Source organism: Micropterus dolomieu, linkage group LG23, assembly GCF_021292245.1.
Source record: "Micropterus dolomieu isolate WLL.071019.BEF.003 ecotype Adirondacks linkage group LG23, ASM2129224v1, whole genome shotgun sequence".
NCBI classification, from domain to species: domain Eukaryota; kingdom Metazoa; phylum Chordata; class Actinopteri; order Centrarchiformes; family Centrarchidae; genus Micropterus; species Micropterus dolomieu.
The window spans coordinates 27,795,164-27,807,183 of NC_060172.1; the positions used below are offsets into that span (position 1 = coordinate 27,795,164).

The following is a 12,020-nucleotide window of genomic DNA, read 5'->3' on the forward strand; positions in this document are numbered from 1 at the left end:
AAGGGAGAGTACGTGAAACAGAAAGTAAAGATTGATTACTCTCAGAAGCTTATGGAACAACACTGAGAAAATGCACTAAGCCATTCTCATTTAGGCTAGCAATTCATGTAAAGGAACAGGGAGCGCAAACTGTGCCTCATTTACATAATTACAGTACATGCTACAGACATGTAAACAGCTATGCGCATCAACCCCATTACACGTAAAGTAAAGACTTTGCTCACTTCAATATTCACACAACCTTAGGTTTACAAGGAATATCCATTCAGAGTGCCCATGCATCCACAGTCACTGTAACCAGCAGTAGGAGACTGAATTACTGTGGGACCCGGTTGTATATGATCACACAGATACATCTACAGACAACACTGTCTTAATTTTAGAGAGATTTTTTTGAAAAGTTCAAAAGCAAAATACGTCACATCTGTGTGTTTACAATATATTTTAAATAATTACCATGATAAATGACCATTTATAATGTGCTACAGTAAGGTAGGTCCCTGAGCCTCAAGCTCTTCTTTTAAGACACTAACCTAGAGTTGATTAGTCTTTTGTTGTCAGCTCTTTAAAATGAGGTTTTATCCAAATTTACAATGTTAGCAGCACACTACAACCACACCTCTTGTGGTGCAGAGAGGGCTTGAATGTAGAGTCCATTCAAAGTTACTTGTTTGTCTTCCTTTTATCTGTTATTTGCTTGATACCTTTTCTAGCAAGCTGCAATATAAAGAAAACTGGCACCCACCAAAGAAGCGGTTACCCCAGGCAGTGGATTTTGTGAGTGAACAGATTTGTCGACAACAATTCGCAGTGTTTTTTTTATTGCAAATTCCTTCTCTTTCTATACATTTTTATTCCTAATGTATGAATTGCTGACACAGAAGCAGCAGAAACAGTTCAAGGATTGGTTCATGTGGCAGTGCTGAATCAGTATATTCAGATAATGTTCCGTGGTATTATAGGGGAGATTGCATTAGCATAAGGATCATAAACAACACAGAAAACAGCTGTACTACAATATGCACTTTATTGTGTGTGTCATTACATTGAAGAGGTACAGAACCTATAACCTTATACTTAAATAAAGGAGGGCAATACATATGGGATTACAAGTACTGTTTATGTATAGTTGTTCCGTATTTATAGGCCCATATTAGTAATAATTACTAATTAATTCATTAATAGATTATTTCAAGATAAGAACAATTTTCATGCCATCATGGTCAGATGCAGCTTAAAGTTCATTGTTTTTCCTAGTTGGATTTATCCTTATACATCTGTTTAGATCACTTGTTTTTCTATTTCTTTTCCCCTTTAAAACAGTGCAAGGCCTCATCTTATCTGCACAATGTGACGGCCATGAGCTGTCATAACATCTGTGAGCTATAGTCATTGGAAGTGCATGAAGCTCTAAACATATTTTTGAAGTAGCAGGAGTCATTCGTAAAGGTTTGTTGAAGGTTTTTGGTAATAATGTGATACAATTTGCATGTTTTATGTACGCAAATGTATGTAACACCAGGAGACAGTTATGGGCCACCGTGACTCACAGAGGGCCGGGTGATTCATTTCTACACTCAGCTGATGGATGCACGGCACAGGTTCACAAAATAAACAACAACAAAAAAAATCCACATCTTGTGTGCATAGTCTCTCTTTGACCAGAACACCTTTCATTTTCTTCTGAGTCCTCTCAAAATACAACACTTTGAAATGCAAAAAGAATGAGAAAAAGATCTTGACAGTTACTGTAGATAGCAGGATTCATAGGGATGTTTATGGGTTGCAGACATGTACAGTTCAGATCCCGTAAAGATTTTTGACAGTGTATTAAAATTACTTTTATAACCCTAATACCTTCACAACCCTGAAATGAAAAGACTGTAGGTGCTTGAAAAGGCCATAAGTCTATGCCTTTTTATTGGAAATGGCTAAAAATACAGTCAAATCAAAGCTGTCAGTCTGCACTTTAGCCTCGCTAACTACAGAGACCCACAAATATTGTGTCTGGCTTCTATCACTTAGAACATGAAGGCCATTGTACATTCTATTGTATGAAATAAGAGAGGAATAAGCACACTTCTGCAGGGCACACTGCCAGGATCTGATCCAACTTTGGACCAAATGAACTGATGAGTCAAAACTATTGACCCAATAAGGCATGTCATCATTCACGACCGATTAAGTGTCTCTTACCTTAAGCACTGTTCTCTCAAAACGAAGGCAAACATCCAATTAATGTACATTAACTGGACTATAAGGAGGTACTGCGGTGCATCATGTTTATATAATTAATTGAAACACATGCATGTGCTAAACACCACCTGGGTGTATAACATTCTCAAGTTCACTGTAGAAAGAAACATTGGAACCAACCACTGCATAATGATGGAATAATGTGCAGGAGTTACACGAGAAAGTCTAATGTAGTGAATAAAATACATTTAATTCCTGGGGATTGAACAGAATAGATTCTAATTCCTAAACAAAGTAAAAGTGCCAGCAATACCAGCTGATCATGGTGTTTTGGATGGATTAATTATCTCACCTGGACTATTCAGTGAAAGCTTTGATAAAACCTCTAAATTAGAAAAATATTATCACAACTGGGTCTGTATAAATACGTAAGCTCTGCTCCAAACGAAAACTGTGTGCTCTCCTGTACTACCCTTACGATCATGAGGTATTAGGGTCAGGAAATACTCCCCCGAAGCCTGAGGGGAGACAGTCGTGACTGTACTCATCAATGACATCAGTTGAGTTAAGAGTCATACAGAGTTTCTAACGTAAAACCCTGGGGTCCATTGTCATTGAATGCACCTTTGCAGGGAAAACTGACCATAATATCTCTATCAAAGTCCTTCCTTTGGGGCCCTTTCTGCAGACATTGGTTAATTGTCATGTTTCTCTTCAAATACTGGGACTAAAATATAACCACTTGGCTGAAAAGGGCCCATCTATCCTCGCTCTTACATTCTGTAATCCTATTTTCTCCCCCCTCTCCTCCCACTACACTAAATGCCCTGAAGCTTTGTCATATTCCCTGACCCATCTCTTTCTACAAAAAAAGGGAAAAAGTAGGGCCATTTTCTGTTGCACTTTGTGAAGGCAACCAGTAACAGTTTTCCCCAGAGATGTCAAAAGCACATTCGTTCGCTAGATGAAAACAGAACGCACCAATTCTCTCTCTCGCCGCATATTTTGACCCTGCTTTACTGAAACAGAGGCACTCACTTTGTCACCGCAGCTTTCTCAAAATAAAACCGTTACCTGCACTTGCACTTCCCAAGTTAGGAGAACGACACTTCTTAAAAAGAAAAAAGCCTTTACATCTTTAAATAAACATTCATCTATAAAATTGTCAACGAAGATTTAAAATTTTGATAGTAAAATGCTTGATTTTTTTCACTTTACAGAATACTTGGGAATTATTTTAAAAATAATACTAATATGAATGATGAACAAAGAGCTCACTAGATTCATCTTGTTGTAGTCTGTCCTTTTGTTAGGATTTTGCATTTTGCCTTTTAAAGTGATTCACTTAAAATAATTAGAAAGAGAAGTTCAACATTTTGGGAACATTTGCTTTTTGCAGAGAGTTTGACGAGATATTTACTACCCCTCTTAAATCCGTACCGTAAGTATATGGCTACAATCAGCAGCCGGTTAGCTTACCTTAGCATAGCAGACTCTAAACAGGGGGAAAACAGCTGGTCTGGCTCTGTCTGAATGTTACAAAATGTGGCTACCAGCACCTCAAAAGCTCACTAATGAACACCTTTTATATCTCTGTTATCTCTCAAGACCACTGTCCTTTCACTCATCAATGACTTAAGAAAGAAACTAATTCATTTATGCCATTTCTGACATTTTCTGCCACCCTCGCTTTGTGAGCATTACCTTGGTGACAATCTACTTAATCCACTCCAATGGCTGTATGGGACAGGTATCAATCAATAACCCATTTCTTAAAGCTTTTAGCCCACAAGTATCATTTGTCACCAAATTTAGTCAGCCAACAGGAGACTATCCATGTGGTATTTTTGGATTGTTCTAATTTATACAGCTGTGTATGACAAAGACTTTCTGAGCTTTCCATCTAAAATTTGCTCAGAGTATAGATATTTCAACACTTTTCCAAATGGCAGTGTTTACTGCAGCACGGGTGCTCTGTTGCCTTAGTGGAAGCTAGCTGGTGGACTTCTGTGGTGCCTAATTCCTCTTATCTTTAATAGGAAAAGCCATTTAATAATACTAACATACCAGCACTTTGAAAACTAAATACTGTTAACTGTTTGCATGACATGGTTGCTGAATAGTGCTGCCGGCCTGATAATCCCCATGGTAAACATTTACAATTAGTACATCATCCTCACACCATCAATAATGTGTCGGGTGATTGACCTGGATCGTGGCTGAAGGAATTTTCAGCACGGCTGATGAACTCTGCGATGACAATAGCTGCTGTGGCGAGTAGATTCCCTCGGTGGTTCAAAAACCAGCCAATCATGCATATCGCTGTGCTCATCATGTTTTCAATCCTTGACAGTTGCTTTTTTGTCTTTTTTTTTTTTCGCCTGGCTGTCCCCTCCTTTGCTTATTATCTATGTATGCTGTCCTCTCAACTCCAACAATGTGTCACCACATTCAGCTTCCAGTCTGACAGTCTTATCTAGCCTCAGGGCAGACAAGCTAAACTGATGTAGTGGGCAGTGAGGCTGCCCTATTTCATGTTTTCCTTGGTAATGGCAGTTCATATCAAAACAATATAAGTTCAGCGTCGGAGGGTTGTTATAATATTAAAAGACATATCCCAACTTCAACTGAGGGCAGTGAAGAGGTGTCTATGTGAGAGGATACTCTGTACAGGATCTCCCAACTGCTTGTCTTGTTTTTCAAATCTGAGCTACCTACCTAGATATTTAACATCTCTACAAATCTGACAAATGCATAATAAATCACTCTTGGCTGTACACAGATTTAAACAACCAGTTCATATCAGTGCATACCCTGGACTGTAAAAAGTGCTGTAAAGGTTTCCATAATTTATAGTTAATGAGGTTTCCCTTCGTCTGCCAGAGAGCAATGAACTAGGTACTTGCCAAATTATAAACACACTTATGTGTTCATCAAAGATAAACACATACAAACACCTTTATCTTCTCTATCTCTGATAGAGTCAGAAATTGGTTTCCATATAAATGTAGTAGAAAGTTGTCAACAAACAAGTGCAGTGCACTGACTATATTTGCCAACATTACCTGTATGTCCTTTACTAATAAGCAAAGCATTAATGGAGTTTGGCAAGGCATTCTCACGAGGGAAAGTACAGTACAGGACACACAGGCATTTCCTTTTATTTGGCATTTGTTAGGGTTAACATTGTTAATTCTAGCCTCATGAAATGTAATAAACTATATAGTATGTCTGCCATTTGAATAATTGTTGGCTTTATCAGGCGTTAGGGGAAAAGGCTGGTTGTGTTCCAGAGACTGTGCAAAAGAGAGGAGAACACAGGTTTGTGTAAATCCTTCATCAGGCTAATCTTATGACTACATGGACAGCATGTGTGCGTGTGATCAAGGCAGAGACTGAGCTAGAAGGATGCAGAGAGAGTCAGACCTCCCTGCTGATATCCATTGCTTGTGTTTTGTATTTGGCAAATGTGGAATTTGGCAAACAGCAAAAAGGTATTGCATTGGTATTTTCTTGGACTATGAACATTAATAATAACTGCTTTAGACATTGCTGTGATTTTCAATACACCTTAGCCTCATGCCGTTTCTGAAAACGGTAAAAAACTAAATCAACAATAAAAAATGTATTACTTTTTCCACTAATAAAAAGGCCTAATCAGTCTGATATCTAAATGTAACCACAAGAGGGCAACATAATGATACTTCCTCAATAGGATATCTCCATTGCTTATAAATTGGATATTTTAATAAATGAAGCAGCATAAATTAGCAGCAAACAAGTGCTGAGATCAGGAGCCAAGTTAAATCTTTTGGCATATCTGGTTTAATTCTGTGCCAAGAAGAACGAGCTTTCAGCACACGAGAAGACATCTCGCCGCTGCCTATACATGATATGAAGTCTGATTTAAAGGGGCTCCTTAAGGAAGCTGGACAGTCAGAGATACAGCTTTTGTATGGTATACATAAGAAGGAGAATCAATGCTTTTCCCCAACTCCACTTTTACAGTGAAAGCTTTCATGTTGCTCATGTAAATATGGAGCGATTGAATCTTCAGTGTGCCACATGATTCAGAGCATAAACAAATCAAACTGGATAAATTGCATTTAAATCAAGGATAGCGTTGTCGTGTTATTCCACACATCCTGTCATTTGTGAGACCCGTCAGTTCTGAAAAACAAAATTTGCAGGACAGCAAAGAACCGCCGCTCTGCCTCTTATATAAAAACTCTGATAATCAACCCATCGCCTAGCAACAGAGGGCTCCATAGCAACTGTGCAGCATTTTTTTCCCTACAGTGTTGCAAGAGAAGCACGATTATTTATCCAGTCGAGTCTGTGTTTGCTTTTGTTTTCAATGGCTACCGCTCTCATGAAGCCCTTTCCACAAGAAATTAACAAATAGAACAATATATTAGGTTGCACCGATTTCTTCCCCTGCGTTTGATACAGCGGCCTCATCAATTATTTCCATCTCGGCAGAGAGCAACCAGTACAATGGCAGAGGATGCACAAAAGGCGCCTTCGCTTACAAAACCAAAGTGCGTCTTTTATAGGCATCGACTGTGACCAAACACACAAGATCTAAAAAATAACAATGACACCTTAAAATTTCATTATTTACCTGTGTTTATGGCAGGGTCTATTGAATTCACCTCCATTATTCTACCAATTTTCATGTTATTACATCCACCCTGTGCATTGGTAAGGGATTTCTGTGAACGTGGTCAGTCAGGAGAACACGTCTACCCTTGGCTGTGACATTTTTTTCATAAAGTTATTCCAATTGAGCTCTGTATGAATACAATAAATAAAATAGTCATAATGTAAAGTAAATAAAATAGCAATTGTTGTATCAAATCAGGTCATCATTACATATATATCCAATTAAAAAAGTAATATCTTGCTTGTTAACTCTGTGGTGATGTTAACATCAGTGGTATAATGCATACGTTGAGAGTACATTGTGAATGTAGATTGTCTTTATGAATTAACCTATTTAGTTCACCACAGGGAACTACTTTAGCTGCCTGTGCTGACCCAATCCATTCATGCTGCAACCCCACAATATTCTTCCATTTTCTACATCCTCCAGGAGCTGGAGCCTATTTCCCAGCATGCACTGGGAGCGAGATTACACCCTGGACAGGTCACCGGTCTATCATAGGGCTAACACACATATATACCGACAAACACATTCACACCTACTGGCAATTTTAGAGTTTCCAGTTGACCTACCCTACATGTCTTTGGACTGTGGAAGGAAACTGGAGCACGCAGTGGAAACCCACTGAGACGTGGAGCGAACACGTCAACTCCAAAACAAAAAGATCCTAGTTTTCAATAGATCGGCAGTTTTTAACCCAGGACATTCTTCCCATGAGGCAGCAGTGATAACTACCGACCCACCATGTGGTATTAATAAATATTCAAAAACATTTGAAAGTTGCCTTACAAACAAATAACATTTCTTCAGGCTAATATATTGAGGCATGGACTTAAAAATGTCTGTGTAAATGTGTCTCTTCCACAGTGGCCCCCTGTAACCATCAGACAATGTCTGTGTGGCAGTAATGCAGGTAAAGCATTGGAAAAGCATGATCTTACTGCTTCACATTTGTTTAAAATATGCAACACTGTTTGTGTATTTCTCATATGGACATTCAGCAAACATTGTTTTTCACAAAGCCAGTATTGTCCCTTCCAACATAAGAGTAATAAAGCTTTTCATCAAACACAAAAACTTATGTAGAAAAAATATATATTTTAACCTCAGTTTTCACTGAGGTCCAGATCTACTACAATTTCATTTCTTTGCATCAGTCAGATTGGACAGTTTGTGTACGAACCAGCCTGAGACGTTTTGTCCTTTTAACTTGATTAATATGTAATTTGATGTGTGTCTACCAAGGCCAAGGGCACACAGTACAAATATATTCAAGCCTACAGAAGGTGTGTCTGAACTCAAACATGTGTCAAATTAGCCTTTTATTGTGTGCTGCATGCAGTACAGAATTACACCATTAAGGTTTTTGTATGACTGATGAGCCTGATGAGGGGGTTGGTTATGACCAGGCACACAAGGGGGAAAGATGTGGTTGCGACTAGTTTGATAGTACTTAAAACCTAATTAAAAAAGGATGATACACATTTTTCAGTCTAGAAATGGACAAAGCTGTTATTGTCTAACAATTACGTTTGCAGTAAAATGGTGGATATGGTACACTAGATATTTCAGCTTAAGTCTCGTACTGTCCTCAGTGTGGTTTGATCTAAGGCATGCTACTCAATTTTATTGCCCAACACATCAACAGGAAACCTACTGACTTGACACAGCAATTCACTCAGCAGTTCTGCTTGACGTTTTTCTTGAGGCCTAATTAATTAATTGAGTCATATATTTCCAACTTCAGTCATTGAACCTGGACACTTTCCATGTAATTAACAGTGGACAAGTTATGAAATCACCATATCGTTTTTTTTTCAAAGAAAAACAATAAACACAAAAACTTCAAAACAACAGTTTGCTTCTAAATGATATGTTAATTTATCCTTTAGCCAATAAGATATTTAAATATGGTGACAAAAACAGACACTTACAGATCATGCATTTGAGTTTATTGTAATATTCTTGTGAGACAACTGATTCTGAAAACATCAGACACACGTAATAGCGAATGACACTATTTTTCATCATAATAATTATTGCTTGCCACACTGTTTTCTAATGTATATTATGTTCTTCAGTACCCTGTATTATTTTTTACATGTACTCAGGTCTCCATTGAAAATGAGATCTCATTTCATTTTGCCAGCACTAACATTACTGAACAGCTGTGAACATACAGTACGCTGTTACGCCAACTCCGGATAAAGAAACAGCTAGGTAAGATTAGTGATAGTGAATAAAGGGAAATCATTAAAGCAGCTCTGGCACGAGGAGTGAAAAAGGACAGAAGAGACGGCAAAATGAAAATGATGAGGTAAAACAGGAGAGCAGAGGCAGTACATCACAGGAAGCCAGAGAGACAGGGGATAAGTAAAGGTGGCCTCATCGTATCGTCCTATCTTGTCACAAAGCTTGGGCCTGATATATGAAACCTACTTAGATTCCACACTAAAAAGGCTGCACATGAACAATGCTCACTACTTATATACACAGATTTTGTCCCTGAATTATGACACACAGCACCTATTATTAGGGGCGGCTGTGGCTCAGGAGGTAGAGCGGGTTGGCTGTTAATCGGAAGGTCGGCGGTTCAATCCCTGGCTCCCCCGTGTCAAAGTGTCCTTGGGCAAGATACTGAACCCCGAATTGCCCCTGGCGGCTATTCCGCCAGTGTATGAATGAGTGTGAATGTTAGTTTCCGTTTGAGCACTTAGGCTCAGTGTATGAATGTGTGTGACTGGTGAATGCAGATGTAGTGTAAAAGCGCTTTGAGTGGTCGAAAAGACTAGAAAGGCGCTATACAAGTACAGAGCATTTACATTTTACATTTACCTATTACTGACTTTCCAAATCATGAATTACAATCCCACGAGGAACATTATCAAAGCGCTCCAAAAGGACAAGGAGTGAATTGCACAAGAAGGTTTAGTTTAATTTCATTTAATTTAGTTCAGTAGATTCAAGTTAAGTCAGGTACCAAAATGTATAAATGTTAAATTGTGATGCTAAATCCATTTTCCTTTTTCTTATCTAAACAAGGAAGTAAATCAAAAATGTATTTCCCCTCTCTTGAAGGTTTAGGTCAAACAGTGAGATTTAACCCACAATGTATTTACTGAAAACAGCAAAATGATTTGAAGATATATATAAATATTGGACATAACATTAAAACACCTTTAAATTGAAAAATGTGCAGAGCTTGATTTGACGGCCATGTCAGAGGACGGTATGTACACAAGATGAGGTGTGAGTCATGAATTTAAAGAGAAAAGAAATAAAGACCCTTCAGGGTTCATTTCTTCCTCACTTGTAGAAAAAAATGGGCAGCATGCCCATGTACAGTATGGGTTCATAAGGACAAAGTCTGCCCATTGCAGGATTCATCCTGAAGCAATTTGGAAACTTATTGGCTAAAGAAGTGTATAATTCATTTAATAGCCCTTTATGGTCCAACTTATAATTTATTTACTTACAGGCCTAATTTATTCAGCAAGTAGCACACTGACAGTTTTAATGAAGGCCATTAATTCCATGTCCCTTTAGAATTTTGTGATGGCCGTTTTGAAAAAGTATGACCAAGTGGGAAAGGTTAAGAATTTTTAACATTTGCTATTATCGTGTCTTTGTCTGTTTTAAGTGACGTCATGTTGCAAAGCTAATCTCCTGAGTAACCCTACATGTGCAGTAAATCCCAGTCACTTCAGGGGCATGCTGCGTATCGGTAAGTCCTGCCGAAGCTGCCTGCATAATTATATTAACTTGTGGTAATTATGTGCAGATCCTCCTCAACGATCACGGCTAATATGTCTCAAGAGAGTAGTATTCATGAATTAATTTGTTATTAATATATTAATTTGTGACCATTCCACTAACACTGGTGTGCATGTAAGGGGATATGGGATCATGTTGTCGGCTTTCTGATTCTTTTTATTCTTTTGTTCAAGCTGTTATGACAATTACAGTGACCAATGAATGTTTTAAGAATAAAGACAACCATAGAACCTCAAATGTGAAATATGAGGGCGCCCTTGAAGCTTAAGGGGTTAAGGCATTGACAATGAACCGCAACGTCCTTGGATCCCCCATCTCTTGCCCCCATTACCTGTCATAATCAATCACATATGATTCACGTATAAGACTATTTTTCACTCTCATGAATCTCACTTCTTAATACCCTTTGCTTCTCCTGCACTGCCATCTAGAGTGTAGAGTTCATTTATTTGCACATGAAATGATGATACATCGAAGCAACAGAGAAAGTCACATTGCGCAGGTGAGATAAAAAAAGAATCTTTGAACAAACATCTCACCTCAAACGAAACAAAGAAAAAACAAGGTGACAAAGAAAAGTCAACAGAGCTGGATAACAGACTCTAAATGACAGACACAAAAACAAGGAAAAAAATTGTGTCTGAAAAACAAACCACATAAATGTAAAGTTAGGGAAACAAAATAAACTCACCGACTGGAATCAAAAGGAAAAGTGACAGTGCGTGCTGGGGTGTGTTCAAAGACTCAAAGAATGAAGGAGATGTAGAAAAATAGAGGTGGTGTGTTGTGTATATAAATTTAAATGGCTTTTAAAGGGGACCAGTGTAAAGAGAGTATAAATTAAAATCTAAATGAGCACTTTGGAGGTAGTAAATAAAGGTAGTCCACTGGTTGAGTAGTCTGTCTGACTATTTGGAGATCATCTATAGGCCATCTGATTATTAACCACATCAACTGAAAAACATCCTATCAGGTTGACACAATAACTTTAACTAATAATTATTTCTAAATGTGTGCATAGTGGTCTTTGATTGAAACTGGTGACTCAATGAGAGCAGCTACGGCGTACCCGCAACATCAACGTACCCACCCATCAACAACAACAAAAAAAATCCTGAATAATAATAATAATCTTTTGAAAGCATGCACTTAAAAAACAGTACAAACAAACAGCCAGCTACTTGAGTTCTTTACTTCTTGTGATGACAAAGCTCACTATTTTGAGCTTCAGCCTTGTTCCACGTTAATCTGCATGATTGTAACACAGCTGTCACTGCAGGGTAGTTAACAGGGAACAGATCGTATACCAGAAATTTGCTGTCTGTATGCTACGTGAGTCAAACAGGTAAGGATCACTGCTAAATCAACATGAATGCCCCCAGAG

The 12,020-nt window shown here is 38.2% G+C and overlaps 1 protein-coding gene across 5 annotated transcripts in view; it reads right to left on the minus strand.

The window, feature by feature from the left end:
- Positions 1 to 12,020, minus strand: part of gabrb4 (gamma-aminobutyric acid type A receptor subunit beta4) — a 54,326-nt gene that overhangs the window by 22,611 nt on the left and 19,695 nt on the right. The window lies entirely within an intron of this gene.